The sequence below is a fragment of the Berghia stephanieae genome, chromosome 7, assembly GCF_034508935.2.
Source record: "Berghia stephanieae isolate SIO BIC M18660-M18661 chromosome 7, UCSD_Bste_1.3, whole genome shotgun sequence".
Classification (NCBI taxonomy): domain Eukaryota; kingdom Metazoa; phylum Mollusca; class Gastropoda; order Nudibranchia; family Aeolidiidae; genus Berghia; species Berghia stephanieae.
Window position 1 is genome coordinate 49,878,129 of NC_088366.1, and position 25,005 is coordinate 49,903,133.

A 25,005-nucleotide genomic window follows, 5' to 3' on the forward strand; every position below is an offset into this window, starting at 1 on the left:
ATGAAAATTTTTCGCGGCGGTGGTGGGGTTTGAACCTGCGACCTTATTGGTACGACAACTCCGCCTGGCAGGTGAGAGCGTGGCTCTACCGTGTGAGCTATCAACGAACACAAAAATATTCGTTTCAAACTCAAAGTCATTACTAGATCCCTCTCTCACCCACTTCTTGAGACCGCCGATTCGTTCGTACACCACCATCGCGAATAATTTTGACCAGCAGTTAAGCTTAATAGCCAATATTCTCAACACAAACATATAACATAGAAACGATTGAGACATTGAGTATGCTCCGGTGTATGGGGTGAATTTTTAATTCAGATTTCATGCGCACCGCAGAGGATCGTGATTCGTGGAGACAGCTGGCCGGCAACGTGCCCAAGAGCACAAGCCACGATGGATGATGAAACTACTCTAAAGCCAATCTCACACAACCGGCCTAGATGGTTTTTTAATTCATTTCTATCACAAGTCAAAGTAATACAAGTTACGCTCTCTCTCTCTCTCTCTCTCTCTCTCTCTCTCTCTCTCTCTCTCTCTCTCTCTGTCTCTCTCTCTCATTCCCTTGCTCGCATGCGTGTGCACATACACGCACACACACACACGCACACACACACAAACACACACACGCATTTCTCAACAAGCGTCATTCAGACTGCCTACTTACTTACTTACTCACTCACTTACTTATTTTTCAAGTTAAAAATAGTTTTATGATTTTTAGATTTGCCAGTTAGTAATTCTGTGCTCATTGGGCTGCACGAAACAATTTATTTGACCCCACCCCTATTTTCTTTAAAGGAATAGTGCGTGTGTGTTTGTGTGTGTGTGTGTGTGGTGTGTTTGTGTTTGTGTTTGTGTGTGTTTGTATATGTGTGTGGTGTGTTTGTGTTACTGTGTGTGTGTGTTTGTGTGTGTATCTATGTGTGTGTATTGTGTATCATTACGCTGAATAGAAGTAAATTAATATAGTCACTCATTGCCCATGATGTGAACATGTGCGGCTATGCGGTCTAGTGGTATGACACTCGCTTTCGGATCGGAAGGTCCGGGGTTCGAGCTTCGCGCTCGGCGCATAGTTAAGTCCTTGGAAAAGGCTCTTTACTCACATTCTCTCACCGTACTCAGGTGTAAAATGAGTATCTGACCATTAACAGCGTTGTCTTTGTCCGAAAATTGTAATATCGCCTAACAGGCGGCATGTCCCGTCCTACATGTTAAATGTTGCTGTTGACCAGGGACCCCTTGTAAAGCGCTTTGAGCACATTTAGTGGATATTGCGCTAAATAAAGCTCATTAAAAAAAATTAAACTTATCTGAAATGCCTTTGTTTACCTCTACAACGATCATCACAAGTACAGTACCAAACAGAACTTCAAAAAGGCCAATCAGAAGTTACCAACACAAATATATGCTACAATAATACAAACAAACAAACAAACAAACAAACATTAAATTTTCTCATTTTAAACTAAGAGAAGAAGTTTTTATCTCAAGCGAGTCCAAAAAAATAGGAGAAAATGTGAGGATGTATGTGTAACTGTTATGTAAAGACAAAACAAAACAAACAACAAAAAAAAAAAACAACAAAAAAAAACAAACAAACAAAAACAATAACAAAAACCATGAGCTTTTATATAGCGCAATATCCAATAGACGTGCTCAAAGCGCTTTACAAGGGATCCCTGACCAACATATCACGTATGTAGAACGAGACATGATGCCTGTTAGGCGATATTACTTTTTTTTTCAGACGGAGACAATGCTGTTAATGACAAGGTATTCATTTTACACCTAAGTACGGTGAGAGAATGTGAGTAAAGAGCATTTTTCCAATGACTCAACTCCGCGCCGAGTGAGGGTCGAACCCAGCACCTTCCTATCTGAAAGCGAGTGGCATACCTTAAGACCACATAGACGTAGAAATCTTTTTTTTTCTTTTTTTTTTTAACTAGTGTTGATGTTTTGTTAAGTTCAATAATTTAAATTGTTGTCGGAGCAGAAAGATCATATAAATCTAATAGTTATTTATTCGTATTTCTTTTTTGTGACCCCTCGTTTCAAAACGGTTTTATGCCGGGATGGACCAGATGCTAAAAAGTCAAATTATAGTTAAACTGGTCAAAAATATGAATAGTTGGTATTTAGCACAGTAAAATATAATATTCCTTCTCCTCTATAGATAGTATGCAGATGACGTCACTCATGTCTTTGTTATTGTTTTTGCCATCCGCGTTTGTGAGTTGTTCTCACTAAACTGTATTAACCAGACTATAAAAGTTCATGGTTACATAGAGTTTGTGTGTTGGTCCGTGATACTTCCGGATGGCAATGTTGTGAACTCCTTGGCCAAGCGCATTCTATCTATAGAGCATATAAACCCAACTTAAGCATGAGATTTATGGCTACAAATTCCATTTTCAGCATCTTAATCATCCCGACTTAATACCGTTTTGAGACGAGGGGTCACATTTGCTCTTACTCATAGGTACCCCGATTAGTATGCTGCCTATTCGGACCCCCTCGTGGATCTTTACCTTGCAGCTGGTGAGGGGGCTTGAGCCACACGGGAGGGCAAAGGTGTAAATCCCTGTTGACCGTCACGAGACCATCCCGGGTATCGAGCCAACGAGCCACATGAACTGCTCGCCCCGGTGTGTGACTAAATTTGATCCAACCCGGTGCCCGAATAGCAGCCGCTATCCCGGGCGCCACACTACTTCGATATGATGTTCGAATTCAGTTTAGTCAATACAGAGTAATAGTTGCTCACCGAACGGACACCGAACGAACGACTTACCGATCACGTGATCAGTTTTTTCTCGCGTCCTCTCGTCTAATCTCGTCACTCCGGAATAGAAAGAGGAGGCGTAGCTTATATGATATAACGCAATGAAAGTTCTGTCCGATGACGGGTGGGGGGATATCACCTCTCCAAAACTTACCTTATCATATGAGATCTTGAGATTCTTATCCAATCATCGATTGCTCGTGTGAACAGTTAGGAGACCATCTCTTGATTTATGGGCAGGCGGCTTTGCGTAAAGGCGGTGAGTATTGTATACATCAAAGAGTACCGCTGACCGATGGGTAAATAGTGATTGTGTAACCCAAAAGCCCTGCCGACTCGACTGCAAGGTCTTGTATGTAATAGTTGCGTCACCATATCAACGCTCAGGAATTAATTCGTGAGGACTCTCTGTATATATATATTAAAAAAATAAACAACGCTTTTGAATCACACGAGATACATCAGTGTGCTCGTCGCATTGAGAATTGAAAAATGAGATATAAATCAAGAAAACCGACCGGAAAATAAAGAAACTATCATTAAATTAAAAAAATTGAGCAATATTTTTTTCAAAATCAATCTACTAGAAAAAATTTTTTTTGTCTAAACCTATTTTTGTGAAACAAAGATAAATGTTCTCCTTTTTGCAAGCTGATTCAACAATGTGGTTTTCAAATTTATCGTATACGTAATCATTTGGAAGCTCCCGAGAAAGGTATTGTTGTGTTATCTCTTTCACACACACGCGCGCGCACACACACACACAAACACACACACAAACATATACAAACAATACACAAACAATACACATCCCTGGTCATCTATTGCCTATATTAATATATACATCCCATGCTGATTGTCACTACCCCCCCCCCCCAATCATTTCCACCATCCAAGTACCAGTGGCCTTTTCTCTTTGATTTCGTATCATGGTCTACCCGAAGCCCAACACCTCGATCGTTTGTGGGTCAACCCCCCCCCCTCCCCCTCCCCCCACCTTCGCCCGTAATCAATTTATAATTTTCTCTCTGTATAGAGCGCCACGTGCACAATTATATACTATTGAATGACACTGACCTTGCCCCTCCCCTAACACAAGCCAACAGCAACCCAAGCTATCCTATATCACGTGACCTTAGATCCGATGCTGCATACCGCTTGAGAGTCTTCACTATCCAGATCTCGTTCATGGTCACGGGAGAAGGCTATATCCGTTCGGGTTCGGCGTTCGGCGTCTCGTTCGACCCGATTTCGTTAAAAGCCTAATGGCGAAGCGGTCTGCCGCCTAGCCAAATAATACCGCGTTCGTGTCGCCAGGGTCGTCGGCACGTTCGAGAAAAAAGCAAGCGTCCCTCTACACCTTCGATTCGCGGCCTGCCCAACAGAAAATGCGATGTCGGAGATAGCGACCTGACGCACATATTGTCCCTGAACATCGAGAGCCAGAGTATGGCAAAAAATGAGCTTTTGTCAAAGCTACTGGCCGACCATAGCGTAGACATCCTCCTGTTACAGGAGACCCACATTTACTCAGGCGCGCAATATTCCCAATTCCAGATCCCAGGCTATACTGTGGTCCAACGCAAGGACACTTCGAGGCTCAAAGGAGGGGTTAGCGTTTACGCTAAAGAGCCATCGAAGGTAAGGGACATAGAGAGCGTAACGGACAGCAATGGGGTGAACCGAATTTCCGTGGAAGTAGGTGGACTGTGTTTGCATAATATCTACAAGCCACCTAGAGCGACTTGGACTACACCACCGGTACCGGTGGTCAGCCATCCTTCCATCTATCTGGGAGACTTTAATAACCACCATCACGAATGGGGCTACCGAGACTGCAACGAGGCAGGAAGACAACTCCGCTCATGGATGGACTGTAATGATCTATACCTAGTGTACGATCCTACAGCCAAGTGTGCGTTCAGGGGTACCCGCCATAAGAAGGAGTATACTCCAGACCTCACCCTCGTTACGAAAAGCGCGAACGGTGAACCGCTGCTGGTGAAGCGAACAGTCCTCGGGGACTTTCCGCATAGCCAGCACAGGCCGGTTCTTGTGACAGCGGGGGTGGAATACCGAGGGTGCAGTCTCTCCCACTTTGCAGATGGAATTTCAGGAAGGCTGACTAGGAGGAATTCAGTTCCTATATCGAGCAGGTTTGCCCTGCCATTCCTCCGAAGTCCGAGAATATAACCAGACTGGTTAAGAGCGCTCAACGTTCTATTCCACGGGGCAAACGGAAATTCTACACCCCTTGCTGGACAGCAGAGTCGGAAGAGCTTTACAAAGAGTACCAGCAGACCCAGTCCCAGGACGTAGCCGATAGACTACTTCAGTCTCTGGCAGAGGGAAGGAAGCAACGGTGGCAGGAGACCGTGGAAAGTCTCGACTTTACACACTCCAACCGCCACGCTGGGCGTCTGATAAAGAAATTGGACCCGGACCAGAATTACGCAAAGGCTGCACCGGAGTGTGAGGCAGACACAATTACCAAGAACATTAAGAACCGTAGCAAACGAGTCCCTAATCAGGCTTTTGAGCGCGGTGTCCGCAAGGCGTACCGTACGATTTTGGACTCGTTACCTGCGGAGGAGTCGGACTGGACGGCCCCGTTCAGTCCCCGAGAAGTGGGTGCAGCCATTAGCGAGGTAAAGAACGGCAAAGCAGTAGGGACAGATGGTGTATATCCCGATATGGTGACGCATCTGGGCCCCAGGGCACGGACCTGGCTGGCAGAGGCAATGCACGAATGCGGACCAGACTTTGCTGATTGGGTCGATCGTCATAACATAGTAGTGTGAAAACCATAAGAGGCTGCCTATTCGGACAATAAAGGCATTGTTAAAATTGAAACAAAACGAAAAATGAGACGGTCATTTTTACGACATGTGCGGTTATGTGGTCTAGTGGTATGACACTCGCTTTCGGATCGGAAGGGCCTGGGGTCTAGCCTCGCTCGGCGCATAGTCGAGGCCTTGGAAAAGACGCTTTACTCACATTCTCTCACCGTACTCAGGTGTAAAATGAGTACCTGCCCGTTGTCTTTGTCCGAAAAAAATTGTAATATCGCCTAACATGCGTCATGTCCCGTCCTAAATGTTAAGTGTTGCTGTTGGTCAGGGATCGCTTTGAGCACTGTTAGTGGACATTGCGCTATATAAATTCTATAGTTAGGTACCCCGATTAATATGCAGCCTATTACGACAATAAAGGCATTTTAAAAATTTTAAAACAAACGAAAAATGAGACGGTCATTTTTACGACATCATCCAGGACACCAACTGATGGCACTGATGGGCATGCATGACAAGTGCGTCGTGAGTCTTCAATCCATCCGAAATCCATCGTGTTTTCTTTCCTCCCCGATTCCCAGATTCATTTCAATTTCAAATGGTGCCAGTTACTCTTTGTCACCCATTTTGGTTCCTCACTACGAAATTAAATCTCTCTCTCTCTCTCTCTCTCTCTCTCTCTCTCTCTCTCTCTCTCTCTCTCTAGCCTGATGCTTGCATGCCGACACAGCCAGACAGTCAGCGCGGCGGCGGCCCCCACGCGACAAGTTACGCGTAAACGTTTTGACGTCTCGCACTACATCGCTCGCGCGTGTTGTTGCGTCGTCTTGTCGTCCGTGGTGTGCAACACGAAACGCAAACGCGACACGAGTGCATGGCGATTCGGGAAGTTTGTCGTCGTTCGGTACCAGAAGGAATGACAGCAGACGGTCTAAAAACTACGATTAAAAAAACCGCCGCGTTTTTTCGACACCGAAATAATAATAGTAGTAATAATATTAACACCGTGATTTTCAATACCATTTTCCAGTTCGCCTGTTATTTCTCTCCCTCTTCACGGGAATTATTGCTTCAATTTAAGCAGAATGTAGAAATTAGATTGAAGTGCCGAATCTGTAGTTGGTGGTAGTTTTTGACTAACAGGTCAAGGTTTCGTTTCGGAAAGATTTCGCCAATTTTGGAAATAAAAGAAATTACACATGCGTTTTTGGATACTAAAGTATCGCTAATTACTGGTGTTTTTATTTTTTAATATTAAAAGAGAAAGAATAAAAACAAAAAACAACATATAATATATGTGATTATAGTGTTGGATTTATTTTATATTTTTCATCCTGAAAAAGTTATTTAAATTTTGAGTTCCATAATCTTGAAAAAAATTAATTCTTGACGGATAAAATTAATTTTGATTTTGTAGCCAGTGCTTGTGTATAATGTGATTACACTTATATTGAATTAAATCAGCTTGAAAGACTGAAATAAGTTGAAATTAAAAATAATAATAATTGATTTGATTCTAATGGAGACGATCTGCTACTGCTACTATTTCCACTAATACTACAATTTAATATATCCATTGGATTATAATGGATAATATGGATTTTGGATTGTGTTCAAGTGGAATCCAGTTGATTCGTTGACAGGATTACAAAATAAAAATTATAAATATTGTTATAAAGTGTTCATCGTTACTGGATATTGCTATTGGTTGATACCTAGTTCCAGGAGTGAGTAGATAGTTAATGCTATCAGATCATTCATTCTTTGCTCACGGCAATGCATTCAGTTTGACGGATTATTATTTATTACTCACTCTCTAATGCTGCTGGATTGGTGAGGATGCACGTGTTGGTGTGCCAGGTTGGTATATGAGTTAATAAATAAATAAATAAATAAATAAATAAATAAATAAATAAATAGAGCATATATATCGCGCAATATCCACTAAACGTGCTCAAAGCGCTTTACAAGGGGTCCCTGGCCAACAGCAACACTTAACATGCAGGACGGGACATGACGCCTGTTAGGCGATATTACATTTTTTTTCCGGACAGACACAACGCTGTTAACGGCCAGGTACTCATTTTACACCTGAGTACTGTGAGAGAAAATGAGTAAAGAACCTTTTCCAAGGGCTCAACTATGCGCCGAGAGCGAGGCTAGAACCCAGGACCATCCGATCCGAAAGCGAGTGTCATACCACTAGACCACATAGCCGCACAGTTCTGAAAATATGATTTTTTGTTGTTTTGTTACCCATCGTCTCTATACGGTATGATGTCCGGATGATTCCTGGCCCCTAAAAGAAGTTAATGTACGTGCGGCTATGTGGTCTAGTGGTATGACACTCGCTTTCGGATTGGAAGGTCCTGAGTTCGAGCGTAGCCATCGTAAAGTTATAGCCTGACACTGACCAAAACTTGAAGTCAAAATGCCAGTCTTTTGCTACAAAAGAAAACAAATCGTGAGTTGTATTCAATAGTTCAACCAATAAAATAACTCGTTTCCATGAGCTCTACTAACGACAACTCACTAATGACGTCAAACTGCCAGTCCTTTTGGATTTCAGTGTCTTGTTATAGTTTTTCAGCCATCCGCGTTTATGAGTAATGCTCACTGAACTGTATTAACCCGACTATAAACGTTCATGGAAACACACAGTTTTGTGTGTTGGTCCGTTATACTTCCGGATGGCAATGTTATGAGCTTCTTAGCCAAGCGCATACTATCTATGTTAACGATGGCTACGGTTCGTGCCTCGCTCGGCGCATAGTTGAGTCCATTACTCATATTCTCTCACCGTACTCAGGTGTAAAATGAGTACCTGGCCGTTAACAGCGTTGTCTTTGTCCGAAAAAAAATTTAATGTAATATCGCCTAACAGGCGCCATGTCCCGTCCTAAATTATGTTAAATGTTGCTGTTGACCAAGGGCCCGTTGTAAAGCGCGTTGAGTACATTTCGTGAATATTGCGCTATATAAAACCTCAAACTTTTTTAATGTACGTGAGCATCTATATAGCGCAATATCCACTAAATGTGCTAAAGCGCTTTACAAGGAGTAGACTTGAAATGACGCCAAATGCCAGCTCTCAGGTTTTTGCAATGTATTTTTTTTTATTTTATTTATTCTCCACATTAACAATTGTTTTAATATTGAGCTTATATATAGCGCAATATCCACTAAACGTGCTCAAATCTCTTTACATAGGTTCCCTGACCAACAACAACACGTAAAATAAAGAATGAGGCATGACGCCTGTTAGGCGATATTACACGTTTTTCCACTGATACAACACTGTTAATTAAAGGCCAGGTACTCATTTTACACTCCTGAGTACGGTCAGAGAATGTGAGTAAAGAGCCTTTTCCAAGGACTGAACTATGAGCCGAGCGAGGCTCGAACCCAGGACCTTCCGATCCGAAAGCGAGTGTCATAGCTCTAGACCACATAAGCCGCACACATTTGTTTTATTTTTTTTTTTAGTTTTGTATTTGTCAGTTCGTCTAGCACAATGTTTCATAAACACTTTATTCAAATCTGTATCGCTGAGAAAACGCTGCCCCCCCCCCCCCCCCCACCCCCAAAGGTGTTCAAGGACCGTGAAATGGTGAAAACAAATTGACAAAGTACATTATAAATGTGTCCCGTCGCACCATAGAGGAATTATGCCGAAATGACGGTGGTGGTGGGAACTAATAATTGAAATAAAAAAAATATATTAAAAAAAATAAACCCAAACAAACATTTAATTTCTATATTTTAAACTAAGGAAGATGTTTAAATGTTTTTTTTATCTTAAGCGAGTCAAAAATAGAAGAAAATGTGAGAATATGTGAGTAACTGTTATGTAGAGTTTTTTTATTTCTTTTTTTTTTTACTAGTGTTGACGTTTTATTTTGTCTACCTAAGTTCAATAATCTAAAACAACCCTCTACCCCCCCCCCCCCTACCCCTACCACACAAACACAAAACCCGAGCATTTATATATGGAAATATTCACTAATCGTGCTCAATGCGCTTTACAAAGGGTCCCTGACCAACAGCAACATGTAACATGTAGAACGGGACATGACGGATGTTAGGCGGTATTACAATATTGTTTTTTCCCCGACAGAGACAACACTGTTAACGGCCATGTACTCATTTTACACCTGAGTACGGCGAGAGGATGTGAGTAAAAGTTCCTTTTTCCAAGGACTCTATTATGCGCCGCTCACAGGATTACGTGCGCCTATGTGGTCCAGAGGTATGGCACTCGCTTTCGGATCGAAAGGTCTTGGGTTCGAGCCTCGTTCGGCGCATAGTTCAGTCCTCACATCCCCTCACCGTACTCATGTGTAAAATGAGTAATTGCCCGTTAACAGCGTTGTCTCTGTCGGAAAAAAGTGCAATGTCGCCTAACAGGCGTCATGCCCCGTCCTACATTTTTTACGTGTTTCTGTTGTCCAGGAACCCCTTACTTATGCACGTTTAGTGGATATTGCGCGATATAAAAGCTGAATTAATCTAAATTATAGCCTTAGAGAGTAAGTTTCCCTTCGATCTCGTGGAGACTAAAGACTATTTCTTGCATTGCAAAATCTATATAATGTATATTTTCTATCAAGGGCACAGCGTGGCTCAGCGGTATGGTCTTTGCTTCGTACGCGAAAAGTACCGAGTTCGATCACCCGCCGCAGCGCTGTGTGGCCTTGTGCAAGTCACCTCGCCGCAGCTCAATTTACGGCCCTACACTGCGGCTTGGTTATTCCAGGTTTCCCTTGGAATAGACCCTCGAGAGAAATTTCCCCGATGGGATAAACTCACTCAACCCTAACACCGACTATATCCGTTGTTTACCCGGGGTTACTGTACCCCATGCCTATTTATTACATTTTTATGGTACAAATTATAGGCGTAGTATCAAAGCTAATGTTTTTCATTTATACATGTTTATGGTAGTTAAATAAAGCTATCTATGTACATGCTCTTTTTAATACATTTTTTCCAATTTTGAAAAGTAGCAAAAATCTCTAGGATTCAGTGAGTTATTAAAGGGAATTTTATATTATATTCTTATTATTTATAATTTTAATTCTAAAGTCACTTACAAAGGAATATATTCACCTAAATAATTTCCTATGGATGAATAAAGTATTATTAATATTATTATTATTATTATTATTATTATTATTATTATTATTATTATTATTATTATTATTATTATTATTATTATTATTATTACTATTATTTTTATTATTATTATTATTATTATTATTATTATTATTATTATTGTTGTTATTATTATTATTATTATTATTATTATTATTATTATTATTATTATTATTATTATTATTATTTTTATTCGATATATTATTATTTTTATTATTATTATTACCGTTTTGGGAAGTTGCGTGACAAATTAAATGTTTTGTAGCCAAGCAATCTCCTCTCCTGAAATAACCCAGTCTGTTGGAAAGGATCAATTGTGTCGTCTCTCTGTGTGATTTCATGTAAGATTAAATTTATTCCTTCCATTTATATAATTAAAACTGAATTGAAAAAGGCACAATAGCTTATATGGATTGCAAGTGCACTGTCGTTTGTTTTGTTTTGTTTTGTTGTTTTTTTTTACCATGAGATAGACAGACATACTTACATAATACAAACTTATACACATGAGTGTATAGACACATGCACATACGTGAGAAAACTTAGCAAGAGAGAGAGAGAGAGAGAGAGAGAGAGAGAGAGAGAGAGGAGAGAAAGAGAGAAGAAAGAACGAGAGAGAGAGAGAGAGAGAGAGAGGGGAGGGGGGGGGGAGAAAGAGAGAGAAAGAGAGGAGAAAGAGAGAAAGAGATAGAGAGGGGGGGGGGAGTGAGGGAGAGGGAGGGAGAGAGAGTGTGTGTGTGAGTGGGGGGGGGGGGGGAAGAGACAGAAGGAAAGAGAGAGTGTGTTTGTGTGTTGTGGGGGGGGGGGGAAGAGAGGGAGAGAGAGAGAGAGGGAGAGAGAGAACGAAAGAGAGAGAGAGAGATGGAGAGAGTGTGTGTGTGGGAAAGAGAGAAAGAAAGAGAGAGAGTGTGTGTGGGAGAGAGAGAGAGAGAGATAGAAAGAGAGAGAGAGAGAGAGAGAGAGAGAGAGAGAGAGAGAGAGAGAGAGAGAAATCAACACAAACATGCACTCAGGCTGCACTTAGAAGGAAACACACACACAAACATACATACATACATACATACATACATACATACATACATACATATATACATACATATACACATATACATACATACATACATACATACATACATACATACATACATACATACATACATACATACATACATACATACATACATACATACATACATACATACATACATACATACATACATATATACCTAAAAAGATCAACATTTTAATCAGCCAGTGCTTATTACAATACATGTGAAAGCATAATAAAGCATAAACTCTTTTATTTCCAAACAATTGATGGCATGAATGAAAATCTATGGAATTTGAGTGCATGTCGTTCCATGTTCAATGCGAACCCAATCATTTGTCGTTTCATGTTCAATGAGAACTCAATCATTTTTCGTTCCATGTTCAATGAGAATACAATCATTTGTTGTCTTTCCATGTTCAATGAGAACCCAATCATTTGTGACGTATCGTCTCAAAACGGTATTATGTCGGGATGAACCAGATGCTAAAAAGTTAATTTAAAGCTAAACTGGTCCAAACGTTGAATTGTTGGTATTCGGCACACTAAATTATGATATTCATTCTCCTCAATAAAACATGACAAACTCAACGTAATTCTGATATTTCTGGCCACAAATTAAATTTTCAGCATCGTTATCATCCCGACATAATACCATTATGAGGCGAGGGATCACATTTATCGTTCCATGTTCAATGAGAATCCAATCATTTCATGTCTTAATATAGTCCTGACTAAATTGACGTTTTTTGTCTTTTTTTAATTTTTTTTTAACCAGCTTTCTGTCGTAATTCTGGTAAAAACGGATATTTAAAAATTGGGCCAGAAAACTCGTCCTTCAATTTATATCGATCGATTTAAATGACCTTCTTCTTGGGGAAAAAACAAAAACAAAACAAAACAACTCCCAAACCAGGGACTTGGTGAAGTCTTTGAGAAACTCCCAGGTCCACAATTTATTTTTTTTTTAATCCAGCAAATACCCCGTCTTTCTAAAAATGAGACCCCTCACCTCAAAACGGTATTATGTCGGGTGATTAAGATTGCTGAAAATTGAATTTGTGGCCAGAAATATCAGACTTGCGTTGAGTTTGTCATGTTTTATTGAGGAGAATGAATATCATAATTTAGTGTACCGAATACCGACAATTCAACATTTGGACCAGTTTAGCTTTAAATTAACTTTTTAGCATCTGGTTCATCCCGACATAATACCGTTTTGAGACGATGGGTCACAAATATATGTTTTGACCACCATAAAAATATTGTACTGCGAGGCAAAAAAAAAAAAAAAAAAAAAAAAAGAAAAAAAAAGGGGGAAAAAAAAAGAAAAGAAAACGAAAATGCGTATTCTCTGTAAGTCACGGTGGGGCTATGTGGTCTAGTGGTATGACACTCGCCCTTCGGATCGGAAGGTCCTGGGGTTCGAGCCTTGCTCGGCGCATAGTTCAGTCCTTGGGAGAAAAAAATGCTTTTCTCACTTTCTCTCATCGTACTCATATGTAAAATGAGTACCTGGTCGTTAACAGCGTTGTATATGTCTGAAAAAAAAAATTGTAATACCGCTTCGTCATGCCCCGTGTTACATGTTACGTGTTGCTGTTTGTCAGGGACCCCCTGTAAAGCGCTTTGAGCACGTTTAGTGGATATGGCGCTGCTCAAAGTTTTTTAGAAAACAAATTTAAAAAAAAAGAAAAATTCTTGAGCATTCATACAGCGCAATAAATGACTAAAAATATAAATATTCTATGAATAAATAAAATGTGATATTTTCGGAATGGAAAACAAACATGTTCAAGTTAACTCTCTCCTAACCGATCATTTTCAGTATTTTCCCAAAATGGCAGGCTTACCCAGCAGAAACATTGGTTCTTTAAACTCAAACAAGTTCTCTACAAAACAACTTTATGTTCTTAGTAATTAAACAAAGATCATTCTTCAAAGTTTGTGATTTACAAAATAAATCTGAATAAGACAAAATGTATCTATATTGTGTCGTAACTAATGTGACGATTTTGCTCTAGGCGGTAAGGAGAGGGTTAAGCAATTGAATGTTAACTCCAGTAAGATTATGGGCTACACAAATGCTATGTATACATATCATTCACTTCTATATTATATATATTACCGCATAGAACTGACTGGTTACATTAATCTATCTTTCATTCCAGCTGACGGAGTAGTGATACGAGTATCAATTATTGCCATCGATTACGTCACATCCGTTAACCCTTCTAATCCCAAACACAAACAAATCGACCACGTACCAAGGGTTCGCCGTCTGCAAACAACAAAGGCGTTTGTCAGGCAGACGAAATCTTTAATCACGCCACGACTAATTACAACCTTAACCCTGTCCGTGTTTACGTGAAATTATTTGGCGTGGAACCACAGACTAGGTCCTGTATTCTCTATGCGTGGAACAAACTCAAACCAACGGTTTACATACACGTTACCGATTTAGGTAATTTTGTGTGGAATGTCTAGATACTATCACTGTCTACGATGTTGGTAGATATATTTATATTTCATATTAATTTGTTTTGAAAGTGAATTTCTTCTTTTTCTTTATCTTGATGATGATGTTGTTGTTATTGTTGTTGTTGTTGTTGTTGTTTCTTCTTCTTCTTCTTCTTCTTCTTCTTCTTCTTCTTCTTCTTCTTCTTCTTCTTCTTCTTCTTCTTCTTCTTCTTCTTCTTCTTCTTCTTCTTCTTCTTCTCCTTCTTCTTCTTCTTCTTCTTCTTCTTCTTCTTCTTCTTCTTCTTCTTCTCCTCCTCCTCCTCCTCCTCCTCCTCCTCCTAATGCTTCTTCTTCTTCTTCTTCTTCTTCTTCTTCTTCTTCTTCTTCTTCTTCTTCTTCTTTCTTCTTCTTCTCTCTTCTTCTTCTTCTTCTTCTTCTTCTTCTTCTTTTCTTCTTCTTCTTCTTCTTCTTCTCTTCTTCTTCTTTCTTTCTTCTTCTTCTTCTTCTTCTTCTTCTTCTTCTTCTTCTTCTTCTTCTTCTTCTTCTCTCTTCTTCTTCTTCTTCTTCTTCTTCTTCTTCTTCTTCTTCTTCTTCTTCTTCTTCTTCTTCTTCTTCTTCTTCTTCTTCTTCTTCTTCTTCTTCTTCTTCTTCTTCTTCTTCTTCTTCTTCTTCTTCTTCTTCTTCTTCTTCTTCTTCTTCTTCTTCTTCTTCTTCTTCTTCTTCTTCTTCTTCTTCTTCTTCTTCTTCTTCTTTCTCTCTTCTTCTTCTTCTTCTTCTTCTTCTTCTTCTTCTTCTTCTTCTTCTCCTCCTCCTCCTCCTCGTGATAAATACTAGATATGCTTCACGTGATATGATACGTGACTCTTATGATCTGCCAAATCTCTCTATTAAAACAACCTTCGAAAAAAGAAACCCAACCCATTTTGTCAATTACAGCTAACAATAATTGGAAGATCAGATTTATCCACCTCTTGCAAGTATTCAGCTGTAACTATGTGTACAAATACCATTGGCTGATATGTGTATGTTATCAATCAATCTTCTACAGACACTAAAAAGAAATAAATTTTAAAAAATACAAAAAATTGAGCTTTTATATAGGGCAATATCCACTAAATATGCTCAAAGCGCTTTACAATGGGGTCCCTGACTAACAGCAACATTTAACATTTAGGACGGGACAACGCCTGTTGTTACAATTTTTTTCGGACAAGGACAACAATGTTAACTGCCATGTACTCATTTAACACCTGAGTACGGTGAGAGAATGTGAGTAAAGAGCCTCCTCCAAAGACTTAACTATGCTCCGAGCGAGGCTCGAACCCAGGACCTTCTGATGCGAAAGCGAGTGTCATACCACTAGACCACAAAGCCGCACTACAGACACTACATCTACAACGTGATATTATAATGGTTTTCAAATTAAAAAAAAATAAACTAGAGTAGTCCCGTGAACATGTAAAGATATAAAGAAAAGATGTGATTATTATCATCATCCATCGTGGTTTGTACTTTTGAGTACGTTGCCGGTCAGCTGTCTCCACGAATCACGATCCTCTGCGGTGCGCATGAAATCTGTGTAACTTTTTAAAATCACTTTTTTTCATTATTATACACCTTATACAAAACTGTATAATCTCCTTTGAAGGATTGAGAGAACCAATTTCATTGGAAAAAATAGAATTCCTATAAAATGTAAGAATTCATAATTTATCGACATTTCCAAGCACTTTAACCCTCTCCATACCAACTATACAGAGAAGTGGTAAGACCTGGAATGAGATTAAAAAGATAGCTCAGGATAGAGAAGGGTGGAAACTGTTTGTCTGTGGCCTATACCCTGACCCAGGGTGAAAAAGGCAATGATGATGATGATGATGATGATACCAACTATAGGAAAATAGTCACAAAAAATTTATAATCGATTCGCTAACGCATCTCTCTAGTCAGCTGATCCTGCATAGGACGTTGCTTCCCGAACTTTCTTGCGAAACAGATTACGGTTTTCCGCCAGTCTACTTGCTTGAGTTGCTGTCATTCCCAGCCATTCACATATATCTTGTTCCCAGCTTCTTCTTGGTCTACCTCTTCCTCTCTTGCCGTCTACCCTTGTCTGCAGAATGTGCTTTTCTAATGATTCGTGGCGAGTCGTATGGCCAAAATAGTTCAGTTTCAATTTCTTTACAGTTTGAAGAAGAATTGGCGATTTTATTCCGATCCTTCTCAGGACTTCTTTGTTTGTTTGTTTTTCAGTCCATGATATTCTGAGTATTTTTCTGTAGCATGCATTTCAAAAGCTGTGATCTTTGTGCTCTCACTAACGCATACCCCTAAAAAAATACTGTAAAATTGATTATTTCCGTATTCAGAGGTAAAATAATTTTGAGGTCAAATATGATTTATATCTTATGAATTCATTATTGTAATCACACACAAAAAAAAAAAAAAACGAATCATTTACTGTATACAGTAGATTATAAAGAGATTTCTAGATATATTTAAAATTCTCGAAATATGATTTCGTAAAATATGATATATGGCGCGCTACCCTCATTTTTCAATGCTGCTTGAGAGAGAAGTCATATAAAATTAGATATCTAGTCAATTTTAACTGCAAAATCAATTCTGTTTTAGACAATAAAACAGCTAAATGATGCAAATAGATATAGCTCAGAATAAAAAGCAATCTGCTTTCCCAAACCCCTTGGAAAAAAAATTCTTTCGCCTCAATGCAGGAAAAATCAACAACACTTGTTTGCCACCGCTTTTTTAGTACTGTAGTTCCACAAAGAGAGTTGATCTTGCTCTGATTGGAAAAATAAAAATAAAAAAGAGATATTTCATTAGCAATTTTTGGAAATTCATTATAAATCATTGACATAAAATGCATCTGTCAAAGAAAGAACAATAAATAAATTGGTCATCATTCACACCAACACAGTTGAAATTGATAATGATAATAATAATATGTGATAATAATAATAATAATAATAATAATAATAATAATAATAATAATAATAGTGATAATAATAATAAGCATATTTCTATAGCGCCTTTAGTCGAAACCTCAAAGCGCTTAAAAAATAAATGTATGTATATATGTATATATATATATATATATATATATATATATATATATATATATATATATATATATATATATATATATATATATTAAATAAATATATTTATTGCTACTTACACATATCCTCGAGGACTCGTTGTTAAGATCCACACAGCGTCGTCGTTTTCGTCCCACTAATATGAATAATTAATCTTTTCACCACGCGGATGCTTAACCCTTTCAACTGCTGGGACGTGTATTGTTTGCCTGTAATCGTTAACAATTGATACAGTTTTCCATATTGATCCGCCGCCATCCACATGGCCAAAATGAATATAGATTTGGCGTATTACACTGTAACAAAAAAATACGTATTTAAAATTTTGGCTTGAAAACGGGTCCTTCAAATATCAATCAATTAGAATGAATCTCATCTTGTCAAAAACTCTCAAACTCTTTCTTCTTCTTCTTCTTCTTCTTCTCTCTTCTTCTTCTTCTTCTCTTCTTCTTCTCTTCTTCTTCTTCTTCTTCTTCTTCTTCTTCTTCTCTTCTTCTTCTTCTTCTTCTTCTTCTTCTTCTTCTTCTTCCCTTTTTCTTCTTCTCTTCTTCTTCTCTTCTTCTCTTCTCCTTCTTCTTCTCTTCCTTCTTTCTTCTTCTTCTTCTTCTTCTTCTTTTTCTTCTTCTTCTTCTTCTTCTTCTTCTTCTCTTCTTCTTCTTCTTCTTCTTCTTCTTCTTCTTCTTCTTCTTCTTCTTCTTCTTCTTCTTCTTCTTCTTCTTCTTCTTCTTCTTCTTCTTCTTCTCTTCTTCTTCTTCTCTTCTTCTTCTTCTTCTTCTCTTCTTCTTCTTCTTTCTTCTTCTTCTTCTCTCTTCTTCTTCCTTCTTCTTTCTTCTTCTTCTTCTCTCTTTTCTTCTCTTCTTCTTTCTTCTTTTCTTCTTCTTCTTCTTCTCTTCTTCTTCTTCTTCTTCTTTCTTCTTCTTCTTCTTCTTCTTCTTCTTCTTCTTTTTTTCTCTTCTTCTTCTTCTTTTCTTCTTCTTCTTCTTCTCTCTTCTTCTTTCTTCTTCTTCTTCTTCTTCTTTTCTTCTTCTTCTTCTTCTTCTTTTCTTCTTCTTCTTCTTCTTTCTTCTTCTTCTTCTTCTTCTTCCTTCTTCTTCTTCTTCTTCTTCTTTCTTTCTTTTCTTCTTCTTCTTTCTTCTTCTTCTTCTTTTCTCTCTTCTTCTTCTTCTTCTTCTTCTTCTTCTTCTTCTTCTTCTTCTTCTCTCTTCTTCTTCTTTCTTCTTCTTCTCTTCTTCTTCTTCTTCTTCTTCTTCTTCTCTTCTTCTTCTTCTTCTTCTCTCTTCTTCTTCTTTCTTCTTCTTCTTCTCTTCTTCTCTCTTCTCCTCTCTTCTCTCCTCTCTCTCTTCCTCTCCTCCTCTCTCTCTCTCTCCTCCTCCTCCTCCTCCTCTCTCTCCTCCTTCCTCCTCCTCCTTCCTCCTCCTCCTCCTCTCCTCCTCCTCCTCCTCCTCCTCCTCCTCCTCCTCCTCCTCCTCCTCCTCCTCCTCCTCCTCCTCCTCCTCCTCCTCCTCCTCCTCCTTCCTCTTCTTCGAAGTCTCAGATTTGAGAGTTTTTGACAAGACGAGATTTATTTTAATTGATCGATATTTGAAGGACGCGTTTTCTGGCCAAAATGTTAAATACGTGTTTTTAGCAGGGAACGTCAGAGATCCCATTATAAACACAACAGCCAGTATTTATGTTTTATAAGATCCCTGCATTCTCCTCTTTTTCTTGTTTTTGGGTTCCACAAACAAACAAAGCAGTGCAGTCTGTTTACCAGATTGGCCTATGTAAACAACGCCGGAAAACATTTTATTGTTATCCTGACAAACCAGCAGATACAGAAACAAACACAGACCTGCCTAGCACTTCAAAAAATTCGTAGAAATACGAAATTTTGTCTCCAGCGACAGAGCTGTATGGGTCTCTTTGACTCAATAAATCTTGTTGAAAGGGAAAGTCTAGCTTCTTAGAACCTATATCCAGGACTTTGGAGCATTTTTGGACCATGCTGAAAGCAAATTACTTATTTCTAAAGCTATTTATAGTGACTTTTTCTTTCTTTTTTTCCCTTGGAAACTACGAATTTTGGAAATTTCAAAATGGCAGCTCTGTCCTTGGAAAACCAGCAGATGGAAACAAACGGTCGATTGTTGTTAATGCAGAGCTGCCTTCTTGAAATAACAAAAATCCCTACTTTCAAGGGAAAAAAATAGAAAAAAATCATTTTAACCTTATCAGCCATATTCGAAATTTTCCCCAAAACTTCACACCCACCAACACAAAAACAGACATTTCTTACTCAAACAAAAAAGCATCAAGCATATTCTTTACAAAAAAATAATTCGACAATATGAGATCTATTAATAGAATGCCAATTTTTTTTATAGCTATAGCAAAAAGAAATGAAATCTGGATGAGAAAAGTGACGGTTTTATCGAAACAAATGTGACGATTTTCCAATAGGTGGTAGGAGAGGGTTAAATATCTTTAGAAATATACAATTTTCCCTCAGCATGAACCAAAAATGCTCCAAAGTCCTGAATACAGGTTCTAAGGAACTAAACTTTCATTTTCAACAAGATTTATTGAGCCAAAGAGGCAAAAGCAGTTCTGTAGCTGGAGCCAAAATTTCGTATTTCTACCAATGTTTCGTAGTACTGGGCATGTCTGCTGCTGATGTGCTCCGAGTTTTGTTGAACGTCCGTTCGTTGTTGGGTCAGCGGCGATGGGGATTTCAGCATAATATTGACACAAAAGAACTTGGGGGTTAGAGTTGAGTTAGTTGGTGGAGTGAGTTTGTTCAAATAATAATATAATTAATTTATTTGATAAACGCAGCAATGTGAATTATGTTGCTGCTCGAAGCTCGAAGAAATAAATAACAGTTAAAAAAACCCAATAAAAACCAAAAATCAACAACAAAACAACAACAACAACAACAACAACAAATACAAAAAAAACCCAAAAAAACACAAAAACAACAACAACAACAAACAAGAAATAACTAAAAAAAAAAAAAAAAAAAAAAAAAAAAAACATATTTTTATAAATGAAAAGAAAAAAAACCCCAACAGATATCCGAAATATAACGGATGATACAGAAGCAATGAATGACACTAAGCCATTCTATTGCCACTACATACAACATGTTGGAATTGTTTGATATTACACCTAACTAATAAAGTTGATACTAATAGGATTCAATAATATTCTGCTGTCACGTCGCATAGCAACGAGCAGCTTGGTTCTAAACAAAGAAAATCGGTAATTTTTATTCATCATACTGGCTAGAATTTTTCACATTTCATGTGATCAGAATGTATAAAATTCAAAACATGATCAGATTTATAATGTTTTTCTCCTCTTGATACACTTTGATGCTCGTCGGAGAAGTATTTCATAAGGGCGTCCGCCATTGTTCCGTAGTTTAGAGCCAGTTACTAAGTTACTCTGCGTCATTACGGGGGAAGTGACGTCACGACTGTTGAAGCGTATTAAGAGGGCCATTAGATAAGATGGACTGGGATTAGAACAACGATTACAACAACAAATCGAAGAAATAAATAACAATGTGAAATTGAATGAAAGCTTCGATTTAATAAACGAAAACATATAATGTGGACGTTTCTGATTTATCCTTCTTCAACAAAACAGGATGAATGAAACACTCAAAACACTTAAAATGAAAAAAAAACTATCTTTTACAGATTGTGATTGTGTGGCTATGTGGTCTAGTGGTATAGCACTCGCTTTCGAATCGGAAAGACTTGGGTTCGAGCCTCGCTCGGCACATAGCTGAGTCCTTGGAAAAGGCTCTTTACTCACATTCTCTCACCATACGCATGTGTAAAAATGAGTACCAGGCCGTTAACAGCGTTGTCTCTGTCGAGAAAAAATTGCAATAGCGCCTAACAGGCGTCATCTGTGGTTCTAAATTTACTTGTTGCTGTTGGTCGGGAACCCTTTGTAAATCGCTTTGGGCACGTTTAGTGGATATTGCGCCATATAAAAATCTCAATTTAATTTAAAGATCAATAATATATCAACATACTTGTCTCAAATGTCGATTACGACTACTCTTAGTTGGGCATTATCCGATATAAACACAAAGCATGTTTTATAAGATTTCTTGATATATTTGTTCTTAAGTCCCAGGTTTCCTTTCCTTACCAACTATAGGAAAATCGTCACAGTCGTTACGATATAACCAACATTTTTCTTATTATTTCTTTTGCACTTCATAGAATTTAAAGAAAATGAACAGTGTGTTGTAGAGAATGTTTTAATAAAGAAATAATGTATCGCAAGAACTTACTGCTATTGTGTTTGAGTGATAAAAATATATTTTTGTGTTAAGTTTTGGGGGAAAATCCTGAAAATGGCTGGTAAGTATAGAGTTAATGTTTTTTTGCCAACATGATCGTCCTTCTAATCGATCGATTTTGGGAAGGACGAGTATTATGGCCAAAATTATTAATGAGTATTTTTTCTATAGTATATCAAATATTTAGATATGTTTTGATTTCATATAAATAATAAAATCATTACTCTCACTCTTTACGTGTTTAATCAAGTAGACGAAATACAAACATTTTGGCTTTTAGGAGAAGTAGGTCACTTTTTGAAGAAAAATAAATAATGTGATAGAAGAAAAACATCGTTGGCTTTAAGTCTCACTAAGATGCACTACACAAGAGAAAGAGAAAGGGGTGGGGGGGGGGGGGGGGAGGAGAGGAAGAGAAAAGTAGTAGTAGTAGTAGTATAGTATAGTAGTTAGTAGTAGTAGTAGTAGTAGTAGTAGTAGTAGTAGTAGTAGTAGTAGAAGAAGAAGGAGGAGGAGGGGGAGGAGGAGGAGGAGGAGGAGGAGGAGGAGGAGGAGGAAGAGGAAAAATGACTACAAGAGGAAAAGAATGAAGAAGAACAGTAGAAGGAATGGGAACTATTTTAGGCTCTTAAAAAACTTCACAAACTCGAACACAAATTACCCAACTTGAAATGCAAAGCGTGCATCGGTTTACGTAGCGTGAGGGAAGAATTTCTGTGCCTGAAGCAAAACAGACATACGCTTCATTGGACATATCTCGATTCAATCAAGACCGACAAACAATTTTTTCACGCTAGAGAATTTCTTTCATTCATCGACTCCCCGCACGACCTGCAATCAAGATTGAACTCCCAGCAGCAGATGCGACAAGCTTGACTCTGTGTTCACGGGGGTTTACCGCGTTCAAAGGACGCACGGTTCGGTGCTCGCCTTTTGTTTAGCGTTAACTCACTCAATCCTAGAGATTTTTGCTACTTTTTAAAATTTGAGCGTGTACATAGTTTTATTCAACTATCATTAACATGTAAAAACTAAAAACATTAGCTTTGATACTACGCCTATAATTTGTCTCAGAAAAATGTAATAAATAGACACGGGGTAAAAGTAACCCCGGGTATACAACGGACATAATCGGTGTTAGGGTTGAGTGAGTTAAGACTGGCGTACCTACTTTGATCAAACACGTTTTTAACATTTTGCCCCCCACCCCCCCCCAAAAAAAATAAAATAAAATGAAAATACTCCTATGTCCCAGGTTTGATAGCTTTTGCCCAAGATAATGATCACTTTTTTTAAAATCTATGTGTCTTGTGGTATGACACTCGCTTTCCGATCGGCAGGTCCTGGGTTCGAGCCTCGCTCGCTCAGTGCAAGTTGAGTCCTTGGAAAAGATGCATTACTCACATTCTCTCACCGTACTCAGGTGTAAAATTAGTACCTGACCGTCAACAGCGTTGTCTCTGTAGGAAAAAAATGTAATATCTCCCAACAGAGGCGTCATGTCTCGTTCTACATGTTACGTGTTGCTGTTGGTTAGGGACCCTTTGTATAGGGCTTGGAGCACATTTAGTGGATATTGCGCTATATAGTATAAATCGAAGGCATTAGCGCCTTAAAATATGGTTGTCATTCTCCTCAATTAATCATATAAACTCAACACAGGTCTGATATTTCTGGCTATATATTCAATTTTCTACATCTTAACCAACCCGACTTAATACCGTTTTGAGGCGAAGGGTCACATTATATTTTCTCACCAACTTCTATTTTGACAAAATAACAACATTGTCTCACACCTATCGAGCACGGCGTGACGTCCCAGTCAAGAACCATTACGATAATTTGTTATTTTGATTTGTTTGTAGCCGTGTGAGGGCGTTGCCCAAGGAACAAACGCAGTGTGAAATCACGACAAAGTCAAGGTTCATTAGAGTTACACGTAAATACTCAAACCACCAACCGAATCGATATTCCCACGATTTAAAAATAAATAGTTGAAACACATTTCATGTTCGGCAGCGCGTTTAACGATGTGTGTTCAGTTCGTTCATGTTCTGATTTCACTTAATAATGGATAGGATTGGAAAACGGTATTGCCTTTAACTTTTTTTTTGTTAAAATATCAAGTCCTATACTGTCATGAAGTAGTTCATGGAGCCGGAGTTTATCCCGGTTTCTATAGCGTGAAACGGACTATGCCAAAGAGCATTGATTAGCCTTAGATATAAACTTATACATAAGCATTTATAGAGTGCAACATCCACTAAAAATGCTCAAATCTCTATAAGGAATGAGATTATCTGAAGAGTAGCGTCCCTTGATTGGACATCACCTTACAGAGAGAACGTCAACATGGTTTTGCGCATGCGTCTCTCTCGTCCTCGCTTTCGGTTAAGTATCTCCGGAAGCGAGGACTAGAGACGCATGCGCACAACCAACATGACGTTCTTTTCTAATAACTTTTCCGCCGGTGACGTCCAATCAAGGGACGCTACTCTTCCGCTAATCTCATTCCCTATACAAGGGGTCCTTAGCCAACATAAGTACTTGCTATGTAGAACGGAGATATTATAATAATTCTTTACAGACAAAAACAACGCTGTTAACGGCCAGGTACTCATTATACACCTGCATACGGTGAGAGAATGTGAGTAAAGAGCCTTTTCCAATGACTAAACTATGCACCATTCAGAGCGGGACTCGAACCTAGGATCTTCTGATCCGAAGCCAAATGTCATATTATCTGACCACATATCCTCAGTTTAGATGCAGTTATTGAGCATTGTCAAAAATGGCGCCTCAGAACTGTTCAACGCACACAAAAAACTTAAACTTTCATATAGAGCAATATCCACTAAACGTGCTCAAAGCGCTTTACAAGGGGTCCCTAATCAACACCAACATTTAACATGTAATACGGGACATAACGCCTGTTAGGCGATATTACAATATTTCGGACAAAGACAACGATGTTAACGGCCAGGTACTCATTTTAGACCTGAGTACGGTGATAGAATGTGAGTAAAGTGCCTTTTTCAAGGACTCAACTATGCGCTTAGAGCGCGGCTCGAACCCAGGACCTTCCGATCCGAAAGCGAGTGACATACCACTAGATCACATAGGCGCACAAAGACCGTACCGCTAAGCCACGCTGCCCCAAGGACTCAACTATGCGCCGAGCGAGGCCTGAACATGAAAAAGAGGCCACAAAAATAACAATGTCGCAAGATGTCGTCATTTCACGTAACTTTTTTTTGAAAAGATTAGATTGAGCTTTATCCAATGGATTATCGACAAAAATAAACAATAATAGGAGTTGAATGGAAACGCAAAAAAGA

General features: G+C 38.7%; 1 protein-coding gene across 2 annotated transcripts in view; it reads left to right on the forward strand.

Annotated features, from left to right (window-relative positions):
- The first annotated feature begins 6,373 nt into the window (after positions 1 to 6,373).
- LOC144977433 (protocadherin-1-like) overlaps positions 6,374 to 25,005 on the forward strand; it is a 150,785-nt gene continuing 132,153 nt past the window's right edge. For both annotated transcript variants that reach the window (XM_078922646.1, XM_078922647.1), the window contains exon 1: positions 6,374 to 7,440. The gene's annotated coding sequence lies outside the window, so the exon portion shown is untranslated. The remainder of the gene's footprint in view (positions 7,441 to 25,005) is intronic.